The sequence below is a fragment of the Lissotriton vulgaris genome, chromosome 6 (genome assembly GCF_964263255.1).
Source record: "Lissotriton vulgaris chromosome 6, aLisVul1.2, whole genome shotgun sequence".
NCBI classification, from domain to species: Eukaryota; Metazoa; Chordata; class Amphibia; order Caudata; family Salamandridae; genus Lissotriton; species Lissotriton vulgaris.
In genome coordinates, this window is record NC_141694.1 from 792,050,951 (window position 1) to 792,066,489 (window position 15,539).

Genomic DNA, 15,539 nt, shown 5'->3' on the forward strand with positions numbered 1-15,539 from the left:
AACTATGTCTGCAGGCTCAGGGCGCACTACTGTCCTTGGCAGGAGGGCACGTGATGGTGGTGAGGGCCAGGATGGGGAGAGCGTGTTCTGTGGGCTGGAGGGCACGATGGTGAAGGTGCAACGCCAGCAGGCCAAATCACTGCAAGCCATGCAGCGGCAGGTGCGCGGTTTGAGCGCAACAATGTCCAACATGGACAAGGGCATAACCCAAATGGCCACTAGCCTGGACCTGATCGCGCAAGGGATCTCTGACATTTCTACATACATGGGGGTCCTCTCTGACAAGCTTGACAGGGAACATCTCCAGCGTGCCAGGGAACGGCAGTACATGCGCCAGCAGACCAAGACCATGAATAGGTTCGCTGCCAACACAGCTCTCCTCTGCAGACGCTTGATCTCAATGCAGGAAGCAATAGAGCACTGCTGCACTTAACCCGGGGCATGGGTAGAGTGACCTCTGCAATGGAACAGATGTTGAACTCAAACCTAGGCAATGCTGGTGACATGGGTGTGGAGGAGACTGAGGGGTCAACCAGCAGGAGTGGCTCCAGTAAACCTGTCCAGGAGGTGCGCAGGAGCGGCAGGCACAGCCACGCAGAGTCTGGCACCAGCAGGGAACCTGAAGGACAGGCACCGAAATCCCGCAATGTAGTGCGCGGACGCAAGCACTGAACTATGCAGGGGACTGACTGTACTGCACACAGTGACAGCAACTGCGTATGTGCAGCCAGTGACATTGACGTACAGTCATGTGACCATCATGAAGTAGTGCTGAATAAACCACTCATGTCCTGAAGTATACCTGTGTGTGTGTCATACTTTACCTAGAAATATCGTTGTGTAATTTCTGTCTGTCTCAATCTACCATCTAGTGCAGCTGGCCCTGTTGCCTGGGGCTCTGCATGTTCTTGGTCCTCATCTATCTTCTCATGATGTGTCAAATCCACCTCTGTGCCTTCCTTGGTAGCAAGATTGTGCAATATGGCACAGGTCACTATAATTTTGCAACACAGGAGGGGGGTGTACTGTCGCGCACCTCCACTTTTGTGGAGGCAACGGAACCTGCTCTTCAGGAGTCCAAAGGTTCTCTCCACAACATTGCGGGTGGACCTGTGTGCCACATTGTATCTCCTTTCTGCTCTGTTGGTTGGGTTCAGGTACGGTGTCAGCACAAAGGAACGCAGGGCATATGCACTATCACCTGGGAGAGAACGAGAGGTACATGAGTTTCATACACATTTCACATGGAGCTGAGATACATTTCAGGGTGTGTGCAACATATTTACCTATCAGATAACCATCTCCAAAATCTCCATTCAGTAGCCGTGTGTATATTCCACTGTTCTGGAATATGTAGGAGTCGTGCGTGCTCCCTGGAAATTTAGCAACTATGTCGGTGATGATGTTCCCTGCATTGCATATCACCTGCACGTTGATGGAGTGCGTAGACTTACGGTTTCTGTATATGTGTTCCGTGGCTGCAGGTGGGCATAGGGGAATGTGGGTGCCATCAATGCAGCCTATCACATGCGGGAAGTGAGCCAGTCCATAGAAGTCTGTTTTAGTTTTGGCAAGTTCCGCAGGTGTGTCAGCGAACTGTATGTAGTGTCCCATTCTCTGAGTCATGACATCCAGGAACTTCCTGAAGAAACGGGACAGACAGCTCTGGGATACACCTCCTACTGCAGCTATCACACTCTGGTAGCTCCCAGAGGCAAGCAGGTGTATGCTGCACAGCACCTGGACATGGGTAGGTATGGCGTTGGCCCTGGGTGTTGGATGATCCAGGTATGGCTGGAGGTCCCTTATTAGGTCCATGATGGTATTGGGGTGCAGCCTGTACCTCTGGAGTATCTCAGGCTCAGTCAATTGGAACAGAGTGATCCTCTGCCTGTACACCTGCTCCTCCCTTTGCCATACCCTCAGTCCTGCTGCCTGTAGCCTTCGCCTCCTCGCTATCACATAGAGTGCAGCCATTTTGACAGGAGAGTTGCATTTTGGGAGCCTTTTTATAGCATCCACATGGTTACCACCACCTTTCAGTCCATGGTAAATACCGACTCGGAAATACCGATTTTGGATGAATTTGGTATTTTTGGCCTTTCCTACATCTCGATGGCCATGTTTTCCGATTCCTTATTTACCGATTCGGTGTATGCCAACTCGGTAATTTGCCTATCGGTGAATACCGATTCGGTAAATATGAACTCGGTGAATTCCGAATCGGATTTTTTCCGATTGATCTTTACCGAATCGGTATTTTTTTGCCACCTACATCTCTTTCTCGCTATACCGCTCGGTAACGGCCGATTTTACCGATTTTGGCCCGTTACCGACCGGTATTTGTGACCTACATCTGGCCCCTAGTCTCTACTTCCATCCCTGTAAAGCACTTGGGTCTAGCCAGCGCTATATAAAACTGTTTAAATAAATAAATAAATAAATAAACCCAGTGCTGCATCTTTTAGCCCAGCACTAACCCTGAAAAGTAATTCTAACCGTACTTACCAGTAACTTCTATTTCCTTCCATAGGAATCCATTGTCTGGTTTTTACCTGAAAAGTTTCTAAGTGTCTGTTTTCCCAAACTACAAATATTCCTTAAAAATCGCCTGTATGACGCATTCTTTCAACTGTTTACAGGAGATGCACCAGTGCTGGATCCATCACTGAGTAACAAAAAAGTAACGATAACACTACTTACGTGCTAAGTGAATTTCCTCTCATAGGATAACATTGGTGATTCTATGTGAAAAAGTTTCTAAGTGTCAACTTTTAAAATACAATATTATTCCTTAAAAATCACTATTGTAACCAAATCGCTTTTACTCAACTGTTTACAGGAGATGTCCCAGGACTGAATTTAGGATCCAGTCCTGTGATTAGAAAAGTAATCCATAAAGTAACTAATTGCTTTTAACTAGAAATTCTCATTGAGTTCAAAGTTGCATTGTGTTTGAAATTGTGTTGCCCATTGCAACAACTCTAACTACTCTACTTAAAAGTCTATTGCCTATTTGCAAAGTATTTAAACTAAAATAATTCATTCTGAGAAAGTATATTTTGTAATGTAATGTATAATGTAATCATAATATAATTTAAAAAAAATATCTAAAAAGAAATAGTTTAAAAAATGTAGTAAATCAGTATTAAAAATATATATATATAACAATTAATACATTTAAAAATTGTCATTTACAAAAACTTTGAAATTCAGTGAAAAAAACCATAGGTTTCAGACATGTTATAGTTAGAAAGTAGCATTTAAAAAACCTTCGAAATTCACTAAAAAAACATAGGTTTTAGACATGTAATAGTCCAGAATTAGCGTTTAAAAAACCTTAGAAATTCACTGAAAAAGACATAGGTGTTATAGTTAGCTGGACATTTGAAAACCATTGAAATTTCTCTGTTATAGTTAGTTTTACTAACTACAACTCGCGCCCGCAATCCACTGCTGATGACATCACATATTACATCACTCATGACATCACTGATGACATCTCAAATGACATCACTGATGACATCATCCTTGTGATAGAGTGGCAGACCTCCAATCACCCTAATATAACATTTGAAACACACATTAAAAAATAGAAACTACAATTTTCAAATCAATGGACATACCAATATCACTTACAACACAACTATTCAGTAATTCTAACATCTACACACACATTCACTCATTCACCAACAGTCTTATACAGTCACTCATACGTGTACTCACTCATCACATGTACTCATACACCTATACATCCTGTTACACACCGCCATTCATACATAGTTACTCACACACATACTCACCCATGCTAATAAAGAATAAAACATCCATTTACTTGCATATACAGTTACACACACACTACCATACATACTTCTATAGAAACTTAACATACTTACTCCCTGCCCGCGCCACAGAACGTTAGCGCAGGTGTGAAATTCGCGCCGCGCAGGCGCGGCGAGAGGGCCGTGACGGGACCGTTCCGTCACCAACACAACCCACCCGAGGCTCGTGACGGAACGGTTCCGTCACGAGCATGGGAGGGGTTAAAATATATGTAGTTACTTATAAAAACACTATTGAGACAGTCACTCGCTAACACACCCATACACACACTCATCCACCCATACAGTCCTGCACATATACTGTCTTCAAAACAAATAAACAGTGACTCACTCATTTATGCATCTATGCACTAAGTAATACCACCCACTGAACCATACAGACACTCAGACACTCATACTCATACTCAAAAAACCAAATAATAACCCATATAGACACTCATGTAGCTACTCACGAACCTATGCAGTCACTTATACACAAAGTGAGAGACTGTTACAGATATTTACATATCTAAACATCACTCACTAACTTATGTATTCACTAAGATACACTTAATCAGTGCATTATACAATCAATTTTACAAAAAAAACATCCATTTAGACACTTTTTTAAAATGTAAATATCTTTATTGTTCTGCATTATCTGTCACAGTATTACAACAATTTAAATCATAGAGGGTGGACTCTGCCCATAACATACTGCATATGAAAGGATATGAGGAAAAGAAAGAATCCAGTTTTCTTTATACATACATATAATCTCGTACAATAAACTAAACCCCCCTCCCACAACTTTCCCTCGCACTCAGTTCGCTTTATCCGTATTCTCTATACATGCCTGGGCTATCGACGTTTGTTACATCAACATCCTCATCTTTCGCCACCTATATTGTCTACGTTATCTACAGTTATCTCCAATAACTACTGCACCCGTCAATGTGCGATTATAACAGGGGGGGGGGGAGTGGACATATTGCTCTGTGCCTCAACACCACTATAGTCCCAGTAACGACACAGCGTGCCTTCAACTACTCGGTGACATCAAATGCTTCAAATTCAAGAAGTAATGTCTGCCATTCCATTGATATGTGCGTCTTACGCAATCCCCTGCGTTCCTCCCTCTGCAGTTCAGACCCTTCTGCTTTCCCCCACCGTGTCACCTCTCCATGCCAGTCCATAGGGTCAGGGGGTCTGGTAGACTTCCAGCGTGTGGTTACTGTTCTTTTAGCCAAGAGGAGGGCCAAATCCACGAACCGCGTGGAAGGACTTTTCCTTTTTTCTTTAGGGCCTAGGCCTAGTATACAATATTCCGGGGAGGCGTACGGTCTTTCGGGGGTGATCGTATTCAGGGCCTTATGTATCGTTCCCCAATATTGACCCAATCTGGGACATGACCACAACATATGCAGCAAATCAGCATTCGATACCAAGCACCGAGGACATGTATCGGCGGCACCAGGGAACATAATATGCAGCCGGTGCGGGGTAAGGTACACCCTGTGCAGAATCATTAATTGTATTAACTTAAATTTAGGGTTCTGTGTTACCCATTTGGGGAATTCAGTATCTTGTCCCATCCATTTAGACACTTATATACCAATTTATTCTTCCATCGACCTTGAGATCTACATATATAAAACATATTTAAACTTTAGAGAAACACACATTCACTGAATGATGTCATCAGTGATGTCATCAGTGATGTCACTGACCATGTCATGAGTGATGTAATATGTAACGTCATCAGCAGTGGATTGCGGGTGCGCGAGTTATAGTTAATACAACTAACTATAGCGGAGGAATTTCAATGGTTTTGTACGACTAAAATGTCCAGCTAACTATAACACCCCTAAAACCTGTGGTTTTTTCAGTGAATTTTCAAGGTTTTTTAAATGCTAATTCACAATTATAACATGTCTAAAACCTATGGTTTTTCAGTGAATTTCAAAGGTTTTTGAAATGCTAATTCCTAACTATAACATGTCTGAAACCTATCGTTTTTTCAGTGAATATATATATCTTACTCCAAAGAAGTTTATAGGTAAGCGCGTCAAGGAAAGGAAACCTGGGCTGGGCAAACCAGATGTGCAGAGGAGTCAGGGAACCTCTGGTATAAGGTTGAGACTGCACGTATGCCACCAAAAAGTCCAAGGTATTAATCTACCTCTCACCCGCAGAGAAGAAACAAGCACTCAGACAAGTGAGGGCTGTGATGAGGTTCAGGTTTCTATGCATAACTCCTCTTCAGCCTGATGCCCGCCAAAGAGGGTTGAAGGCAAGATCGATGGGTTATCCCTCAATCTGGAGCCTTTGGAACTTTCCTTTCCCCCTCTCCTCTCACCACTCTTGCCCTGGGGGTGAGTGGGATGACAAGATGGATGGCGCTTCCCAGTAACACCGGATGCTTTTGATAAAACCATGACGATGCCCCCTGGGCAGATAGCAAAACTGTTTGTACCTTCCGCGGAGCCCGAGCAACCTTGTCTGATGCCCAGTGGAGCTGTCCTATGCAGCTACAGAGGAGTCTGCCTCTGGTTCACCCCCTTGGCCGTCACCTACCCAGCCGGTCATCTGACATTGTTTTCCTCGTCTCCCCATTTGTGTTTCCTTCCTTCCCTCCCCCTCCTCCTCCCTCTGTGATTCTTTGATTTAACTGATGTAACTATGTAACCTGTCTCTGTAACTCGCTGATCCTCATGTAAAGCGCTCTGATACCTCCGGGTCTAGCCAGTGCTATATAAAAGTTTGCAAATAAAATTAAATAAATAAAATATACATGTACACACACACACACTCACACACACACACACACACACACACATATATATATATATTCCCCAACTCCTTACTACAGAGTACGCCGTCGCCTGCCAAAACAGCGGGTGTGTCGTCGCACAAAGGACTTCCGTAGTCCAGTCCTTAACATTAACTCCTCAAGCACGCAGTAGAACAACACGCTTGACGACACCATGTGCTGGCCAAAAGAATTTTGGCCAGCACATGGTGTCGTCAAGCGTGTTGTTCTACTGCGTGCTTGAGGAGTTAATATATATATATATATACATATACATATATAATATATATCGAGGTAAGCTCCTCCAAAGAGAGAGAAGAGGCCACAGTAGGGGAGACCATGGGGGCATCTTTATTCAGACACTGTACACTGGAGAATGCATTTCGGCACAATAAGCCTTTCTCAGCACCAGCAGTGTTCAAGATGTGTGCAGTCATCGTCTTTTTAAAAGTCCCGCCATAAGCTGTTCATTGCGATTAACTCCGCCCCCAAAAGCCAGTGCTGCAGCTCACCTGTTGCAGGTCACCTGATGTGTTTGAACTGCAACTCCCAGAATGCTTTTCATGATCCAGGTAGGTATAGCGAGGGGAAAAAGTCCAGTGACTGTGCTGAGTGCGGGGAAATGCGATGATAATAAAGCCATTTTCCTGCTTGTAAAAATGCCTGACATCCGGCGCCCCCTTGGGTCCCCAACCGCATCAACCCAGCATTCAAGAGTCCATTCGGTGGGGGCTGACATGGAAGTAATACATATATATACACACTTTCGGAAAAGGCTCCCTAGGCATGTATGGGTATGTAAATGTTCTACAGGAGTATTAATTTGCGTACTCCTAAAATACCTTTCTGAATAGGTCCCATAGTGTGCCGTTGAGTAGGGCAATGTTAACACCTGCTCATGACAGCCATAGAAACTGCAAAACATGCGGTATGGTGCTATGTGAAAATTAAATTATTATCACATAACACAGCATGGTTTCATGCAGCGTTATATAACTATAAGGCAATAGAAAGTAATACAGTATAACTTTTCTATAGGATGTTTGAAAAGTTATATCCTGGAAGTAGAGTTTTAAACCTTTCCAATGCCAATACACCTTCCGAACACCCCCAAATGGATGGTGCTAAAACATTAATTGCATAACCTAACAAATATCAACTTAGAACAGATTACCCTAAACCACGCAACTAACAAGTTGAAGTGTGGGCTCATTAATTGCAGATCTGCCTGTAAACATGCTCCTGATATATTCAAGCTCATTTTAGATAATGATTTAGATATTATGGTCCTCACAGAAAATAGGCTAAATAGTTCCTCTTGGCCCTTCCTCAACTTACTGGTTCCACCTTCCCACGACCTAATCCGACTAGACAGAATCAGGAAACTAGGGGGAGGGGTAGACTGCATTTATCGTAACTTAGTATCAGTCAAGCAACCAGACTCCATAGGTCTATCCTCTTGTGATTATCTGTGTATCAATATCTCTGATGCTAAGCACATCGCCAGCAAGCTTCACATATTCTACCACCCCCCAGGCGAAGTTATCGCCCCCCAGGCGATAACTTGCCTTGTATCGACGAGATAATGAAGATCATGGCATCCAATGCCAACTCACAAGTACCTCATATTTTCTTGGGTAACATTAACCTCACTGGAACAACGCACACAATCATATTGTAGGCTGTCCTAAAGAGTTTCTGTCAGAACAGGAGCTATCTCAATTCTGTGACAGCCTAACTCATAACAAGAGAGAGACATTGGACCTCATCATTGCAAAAACAAACAGTGTCCTACTATGACCATCACCACATGCGATTGGTCTGATCATTATTGCATCCTCTTCTCCATCAATATCAAAGATACTCAAAAAAGAGGCCAACCCTCAAAAACAAGACAATGAAAAAGGAATTTACAAAATATCAACCCCATCACCTTGGTAAACCGTTGCAACTACGCCCTGACCCTTATGACGGACATGACTGATGTACATGACCTCACAACATTCTACATTTCCACTTTACTTGAAATCCTGGACTCTACAGCGCCCCTCCAAGAAAAAAATGTTTCCTCCAAAATTCCCAAACCCTGGTTCAACGAGGCCCTGAACTCGGAGCGACGTCATCTCAGAGTTGCAGAGCGTCTATGGAAAACTACTCCTACCACTGATAACCTTGATCAGCTTAGAAGGTTAAGGAATTCATACAATAGAAGGATTCTTAAGGCAAAGGTAGACTTTTTCAGAACCCAGCTGAACCAAGCTATCAACCGGCCAAAAAAAATCTTTGAATTCGTCAAGCAACAATAATGCAAAACGACTAACTCTAAGGAACTAAACGACCTGGCCTCACCTACCTGTGATGTGCTTGCCAATTTCTTCTACAAAAAGACTAAGACCATCAAGCTAGACATCCATTCCAAGAAGCGCTCCCACATTCTATGGTCCAAGATTCTATATGTGGAGCTCTATTCAAAGCCCATTTTAATAATCCAGGGGAAGTCACAAAAAACAATGCCTCATGGCTCACCTTCTCGCCAATCTCTCAACAAATAATCAATAATACTCTTCAAGCAATCAACTCCTCCAATCATTTCTCTGACCCCCTGCCTCCTGCCCTGTTCAAAATTTTAAATACATCTATCCTACCGCTATGGGCAAAAATTGTAAATGCCTCCCTAAGACAAGGTGACATTCCGGACTGCCTTAAAATAGGGCAGGTCACACCTATAAGAAAGAAAGCTGATGCCACCCCATCTGATTTCAACAGCTACCACCCTATATCCAACATCCCCACTTTGGCGAAACTGTTGGAGAAATGTGTACAAATTCAATTATGCAACCATATTGAGAATTACAACCTCTTAGACAGTCACCAATCAAGCTTCCACCAAGGTCAGAGCACAGATTCTGCACTCACACACATTATGGACGACCTACTAAAAATGCTTGACCGCAATGAGTCATGCCTACTGATACTTCTTGACCTGTCCTCCGCCTTCTATATGGTCAAGCATGACACCCTTTTTTCCCTATTGGCACGAAGGATGGGCCTCTCAGGCACAGTGTTGCAATGGTTCTCCTCCTTATTAAATAACAGAACTCAAAGAATCAAGATGAAGAATTCACTCTCACAACTCTCTGTGGTCACCCTAGGTGTCCCTCAGGGATCAGCCCTATCACCCATTCTTTTCAACCTCCTAATGGAGCCTTTGGCAAATGCACTGAAATCAGCGATCGTTCCATATCATCTGTATGCGGATGACACCCAGCTGTTTCTGAAAATCTCCACCCCAGAAGACTTCATTGCCCTCAACACTATTCTACTGTACACGCAAAGCTGGGTCACTAACAACCACCTCATGCTGAGTACCCAAAAAACTGAATACATTCTCATCTCGCCACCGAGCCACACACCTAAGTTAGACCTATGGTTAAAACACCTAACCTCCTTTGGCTGTGTTCCCCTCATCATTGACTCAGCAAAATCCGTAGGCATCACCATAGATAAACATCTGAATATGCAGTCGCACATCTCTAATGCCACCAAGGGGAGCTAATCACAAGTTGAGTATACTAAGGAAACTCAAACCCTTCCTGATCTAAAAATGGCAGTGCAAGCCCTAGTGCTGCCAAGATTAGACTACGTAAGCACCACTCTCTGTGGTCTCCCCAAATACAAGCTGGCTCTGCTGAGGGCATCACTGAATGCTGCGGCTAGACTGGTATCCGGAACCAAAAGAAATAGTCACATCTCTCCGAACTTGAAAGCCCTGAACTGGTTGCCTTGCGAGGCAAGAATACACCTAAAAGTGGCCTGCATGACACACAAAGCAATGCATAACAATACACCCAGTTACTTGGCTCTAAAGCTAGAAAGGTCTGGAGGTTGCAGACAACTGCGAAGTGCGAGTACTTTCCTTCTGAAACTTCAATCCTTCCATAAGAAGAGAACTGGCTGCAGAGCTTTCTCAGGGATTGGACCAAAGATTTGGAACTCCTTATCTCTAGTAGTGCATGGAATCTCTTCCTTTCCCGCATTCAAAAAAGAAGTAAAAATACTACTAATGAACAATTTCACGACCTAAGTCTTAATTCTAGGCTAACACCGAGTTATCTATAAGGCCTGCATATCATTGCCTATATCCGGTGGAATGTACAAGACTATTATATGTAAGATTAATACCACAGCCCTTAATCCTCGATAACTGTATGTAGTGTAGTTGGCCTCGGGCCCCCCTTGGTTATCTATATACTTGTTTCCCATTGTGATTCGAATGAGGATATTATATGTTTGTTTGCTAGCACAAACACCTAATGTTCAATAACTGTATATTGTGCAATGTCCTGCAGATTCCCGGTCCTCCATGTTTGTAATCCATATATTATATACCTCTTTTGTACGAATTGACACATTTGAATGCTTGTATACCTCATCATCCATTTTTTATACTGCATACTGTAAAGCGCTCGGACACCTTTGTGGGTCACATTTGAGCTATATAAAACTTTATAAATAAATAAATAAATCCTGTTGAGTTCTATGCAACGTTATACACCTAAGAAAACCCCCTTTAAATTATTAAGTCACCCAGCACTTTCAATGCTTTCATGAACCGAGGCCAGTGTGAAAGGTACACTGGAGTAGAGACTCATACACTTTTACCCATTTTGACTCTTAAGAAAGTATATAGATTCACAAATTGCACATAAATTATCAATTATTTCTGGCTCCTACCTTATTTGTCAAACAGGTTTCTTCCCGCGTTCACCGAAGATCACAAGTCTAAGAATTGCTGAGGTAAAAACTGATCTGGTTGCAGTCAATCCATGTTCTGCTCATGAAAAACACTCTTCCTTGTGCTGAATGCACAACACTACCAAGATAAATACTTCCTTTAACAATAGACTGCATCTCCTTTAATCCATGGGCAAGCTCTCATTATACACAACAGAGACATTAATATGATTATACAAGGGTAAAATAAGAACACAGACATGTTCCCTGCTAATGCTTAATTTATGTTTTGAATTTTGACTCAGTTGTTCACTGTAAATATCTCAACAGCAATGAGTCAAGATCCTCTTCAGGCTATATAAAATCACTGAATGAGAAAAACGGAGCCTGAGTCCTGTCAGAGAAGTGATTGCTAAAGTATGTGGCGAGTTATTTGGTAAAGTTAGACACTGGGAAAGACTGTTCTATCCTTCTATCCTTCTAGCTAAATACATTTGTGAATTGCAAAAATGGTAAACTTACACAAAAGTGTAAATTTACCTTCGTTAATCAGGCCCGTAATGTGTACATTTTTTTAAACCGGAAAAACACTTTTGCTTTTAAAGGTGAGAGGGCATGCGGCCCCCTTCTGAAAGCCTCAGAAGGCCCCAGTGATCTCATCCCCCAGAGCAAACATTCATTTAAAGGGGTGAAGGCATTTGGCCCCCTCCCTGAGCTTTTACAATCCCCCCTCACAACTTCCCCTGAGGGCATATTCTTTTTAAAGGGGAGGGGGTGCACAACCTCCCCGAACCTTTACAGTTCAGGGGACTCCATCCCCAGGGCAAAAATTTCCCCATCTAGGCAGCCTTTGGGCCATGCAAGGCGTGGAGTTAGCCACAGTGCCTTGCCAGGCCCTACAACCAACACTCTGCAGGCAGCTAACTCTACACTGCGCACAGCCTTCAGCCATGTGCGGCATGGTGTTGACCGCAGGGTCTGGCTGCAGAACCTACATTCCATGGATCCCATCCCCCTTGAGCCTTTTTTTAAAATAGACGGGGGAACGTGCCCCCTTTGAGCCATTTCAGGTCCTGGAAACCTAATCCCCTTGGGCTCTAGTCTTTTTTTAAGGTGAGGGAGTGCTCAGCCTCCGTCCCCTGGGGACTTTATGAGGATGGATGCACAGCTTCCCTCCCTGAGCCAATATTGGCTCAAGTATCCCTTGGACTGGTGCTTAAGCATATATTTTAAGAGGATGGAGCCTTAACCAGCCCTGGGGACCATATCCCCTAGGGACAAACTTAACTTGAAGGAGGAGGGGGGCTTATAGTGGCCTAAGGACCTCTTCCCTTGGGACTATGGTGCTTGTGTGTGGGTGCCCTTTAGCTCAATTCTCCACCCCAGTTCAGACACAGCTATAGATAACAATGAAGGATTTAACCCAGATCTGTGACTGGGGGTGAGTGTCTGAAAAGTTTCAGCACTCCGTCCATCATCTCCTTGTGTTTACTTTGTTTGCTCTAAGTTGGCAGGGTATGCTCAGACGTGGGACCCTTGCTCACTTTGTTACTGGATTGAAGCTAGCCTGGCTGATGAGGGGTATTACCGCGAAACTGGTCCCAGGATGCTTGTTTCCGATCCAGGGAAGACATGGCTTGCCAGTTGGGGCTAGACTGTTCCCATTAGGCACAGGGTTAAGACTGATGTGCATATAGTTGTGTCTGGGACTTTGGGTGAGTGTCTGAAAAGTTTCAGCACTCTGTCCATCATCTCCTTGTGTTTGTTTTGTTCGCCCTAAGTTGGCAGGGTATGCCTAGACGTGGGTCCCTTGCGTACTTTGCCACTGGATTTAACCTAGCATGGCTGATGAGGGGTGTAACCCATAAACCTGTCCCAAGATCCTTGTTTCCGGTCCAGGGAAGACATGGCTGGGCAGTTCAGGCTGGACTGTTCACATGAGGCACAGGGTCAAGACTGATTTGCATATAGCTGTGTCCAAACTGGGGTGGCAAAGTGAGCTAAAAAATGATGATGGATTCAACCCAGATCTGTGACTGGGGGTGAGTGTCTGTAAAGTTTCAGCACTCCGTCCATCATCTCCTTCTGAGTGCTTTTTAGGAAACAGATGCTATCATGAGCTCTCCAATGCCTGAAGTAAGCTCCGAGTGAGGATTGTCTACAGGGGTATAGTTATGGCTATAAAGTTGTCGAGTGTGGCCCAAATTGCTCTTGTTCTCGGTTCCCAGGGCATGGTCTGGAATGAAATGTTATTAGCACACCTAATGAAGGAGATCTAGTTTCTCCAGGCTTTGGATGAAATCGCAGCTTTGTTCTCCCAGTTGTTAAGGATGCTAGTGTGAGCAGGAAATCCAATAACTGCCTGTCTTCCTCGCTGTTTATGTTTGGGTCTAAGGGGCCCTGAGTAGGAAGGTGAAATCCTTATGGGGATGAAAATGAAATAGATCACTAATGAATTCAAAAATATTGTCCCAGTATTTTTAAGTGATGCGCAGTAGAAAAACATGTGTGCGAGATTGTCAATCCCTTGATTGCAATTTCAGCATGTGAGTACCTCTCTGAGTCTTAGCTTATATAGATAGGAAGGGGTCCAATACGTTCTATGCATGAGCATACATTTAGGTTGAGCCATGACTGTGATATTATACAAGAAGAAAGACTGTTGGTGTTGCTATTGTTTGGGCTTTATCTATCACAAGACAATGCAGTCTATCACTATCCCTAGAAAGGAGATTTTTTTAGAAAGCCCACTTGTGAGGGGTGTATGAGTTCAGGCAGGTATTGTTGGATTCTTTTGTCAAGTAGCTTAGCTTAGATTTTACAGTCAATTTTGATCAATGATATTGAATTATAGATCTTAGTTAGCAGTGGGTCTTTCCCTTATTTTGGTCAGACCGCTATTGTGGCCTCAACAGTCGTGCCCGAAACTGTACCTGCTTCAGCCAAGCATGCATACAATTTGAGAAGGGGATCATTGAGTAGTTCTCCAAATGTCTTGTAAAAAAGGGCTGAGAAGCCGTATGGGCCCAGGCCTTTACCAGTTTTTAAGTTATTAGTTACCTTTTAAATGTTTTGCTTGGAGATAGGGGAATTCAGCTCCTTTATCTCTTCTTCATTGGTTGAGTTTTTCTAAGTACTGCTTGCTTCATGTTCTGTGATTTCCATGTTTGGGAAGTATAGGACTTCAGAGTATTCTTTGAAGGTGTCAGAACTTTGTTCTGGGTTTATTAGAATCTTGTCAGATTTATCTTTAAAGGCTGTGATACTGTTCTTCTGCTGCTTGTACTTAAGATAGACTACCAGCATCTTCCTTGCCTTGTTGTTTCACAGGGTCATATACTCTTTGTTTGTTTATCCAAGCTCCTGCTCACTTACTTAAGATCTGGTTATATTTGTATTTCTTTGTAGTCAGGAATTCAAGATGGATTTCGTCCTTGGAGCGTATGTGGTGGTGTTTAAAGATGTTATTTCCTTTTCAAGGGATAGTAGTTTTGCATTAGCCTCTTTGTTTATTTTTGATCTTCTCTGGATCAGAGAGCCTCTTATTGTTGCTTTTAGGGCCTCCCATCAAGTTAGAGGGGAGCTGTCAGATTCAATATTGTCATTAAGGAAGTTTCTTATAGCACAGCTTGTCTTCTCGACATTATCGGAGGACGTTAGGATTTCATTGTTCAGCCTCCAGAGGGGATTTATATTCCTAGTTATGAAGCCTGATAGTGTTAGGGTTATGGGGGAGTGATCTGAAACCAGTTTCAGCTCTATAGTTGTTTGAGCAATATTGTGTGAATGGCCTCCTGGAATCAGAATGTAATCTTTTTTTGCTGGGTGTACTTTTTATTTCAGAAATGGGTGGTGGGGTATGGTCCTTGCGGGCCTCACGGGAGCGATTCCTGACGACCTTGCTGTGGATGGCACAACTGACGCAGTAGTGCAGCTTCACATACAGTTTGGGCAGCACGTATGATTCAAAGACACTGGCTTCAGAGATGTCCCTTACAGCTGCTGTTCAACAATGTTCCTGATGACAAACTTTTTGATTGATTTATCCTTGGGCACACAGCTAACACAGTTGGTGCAGCGGATGGGCTGTACATGCCCACGGCCTTTCTTGGCACGCCCGTTGTTTCTTCGCTTCTTAGTCATCTTGGATCCGAGGGCTGAAAGAGGATGTC

General features: G+C 43.5%; 1 protein-coding gene across 1 annotated transcript in view; it reads right to left on the minus strand.

Annotated features, from left to right (window-relative positions):
- LOC147708012 (N-acetylglucosamine transporter UNC93A-like) overlaps nt 1-11,505 on the minus strand; it is a 324,953-nt gene extending 313,448 nt beyond the window's left edge. The window contains exon 1 of the mRNA XM_086926826.1: nt 11,368-11,505. The gene's annotated coding sequence lies outside the window, so the exon portion shown is untranslated. The remainder of the gene's footprint in view (nt 1-11,367) is intronic.
- Between the last annotated feature and the right edge of the window lie 4,034 nt (nt 11,506-15,539).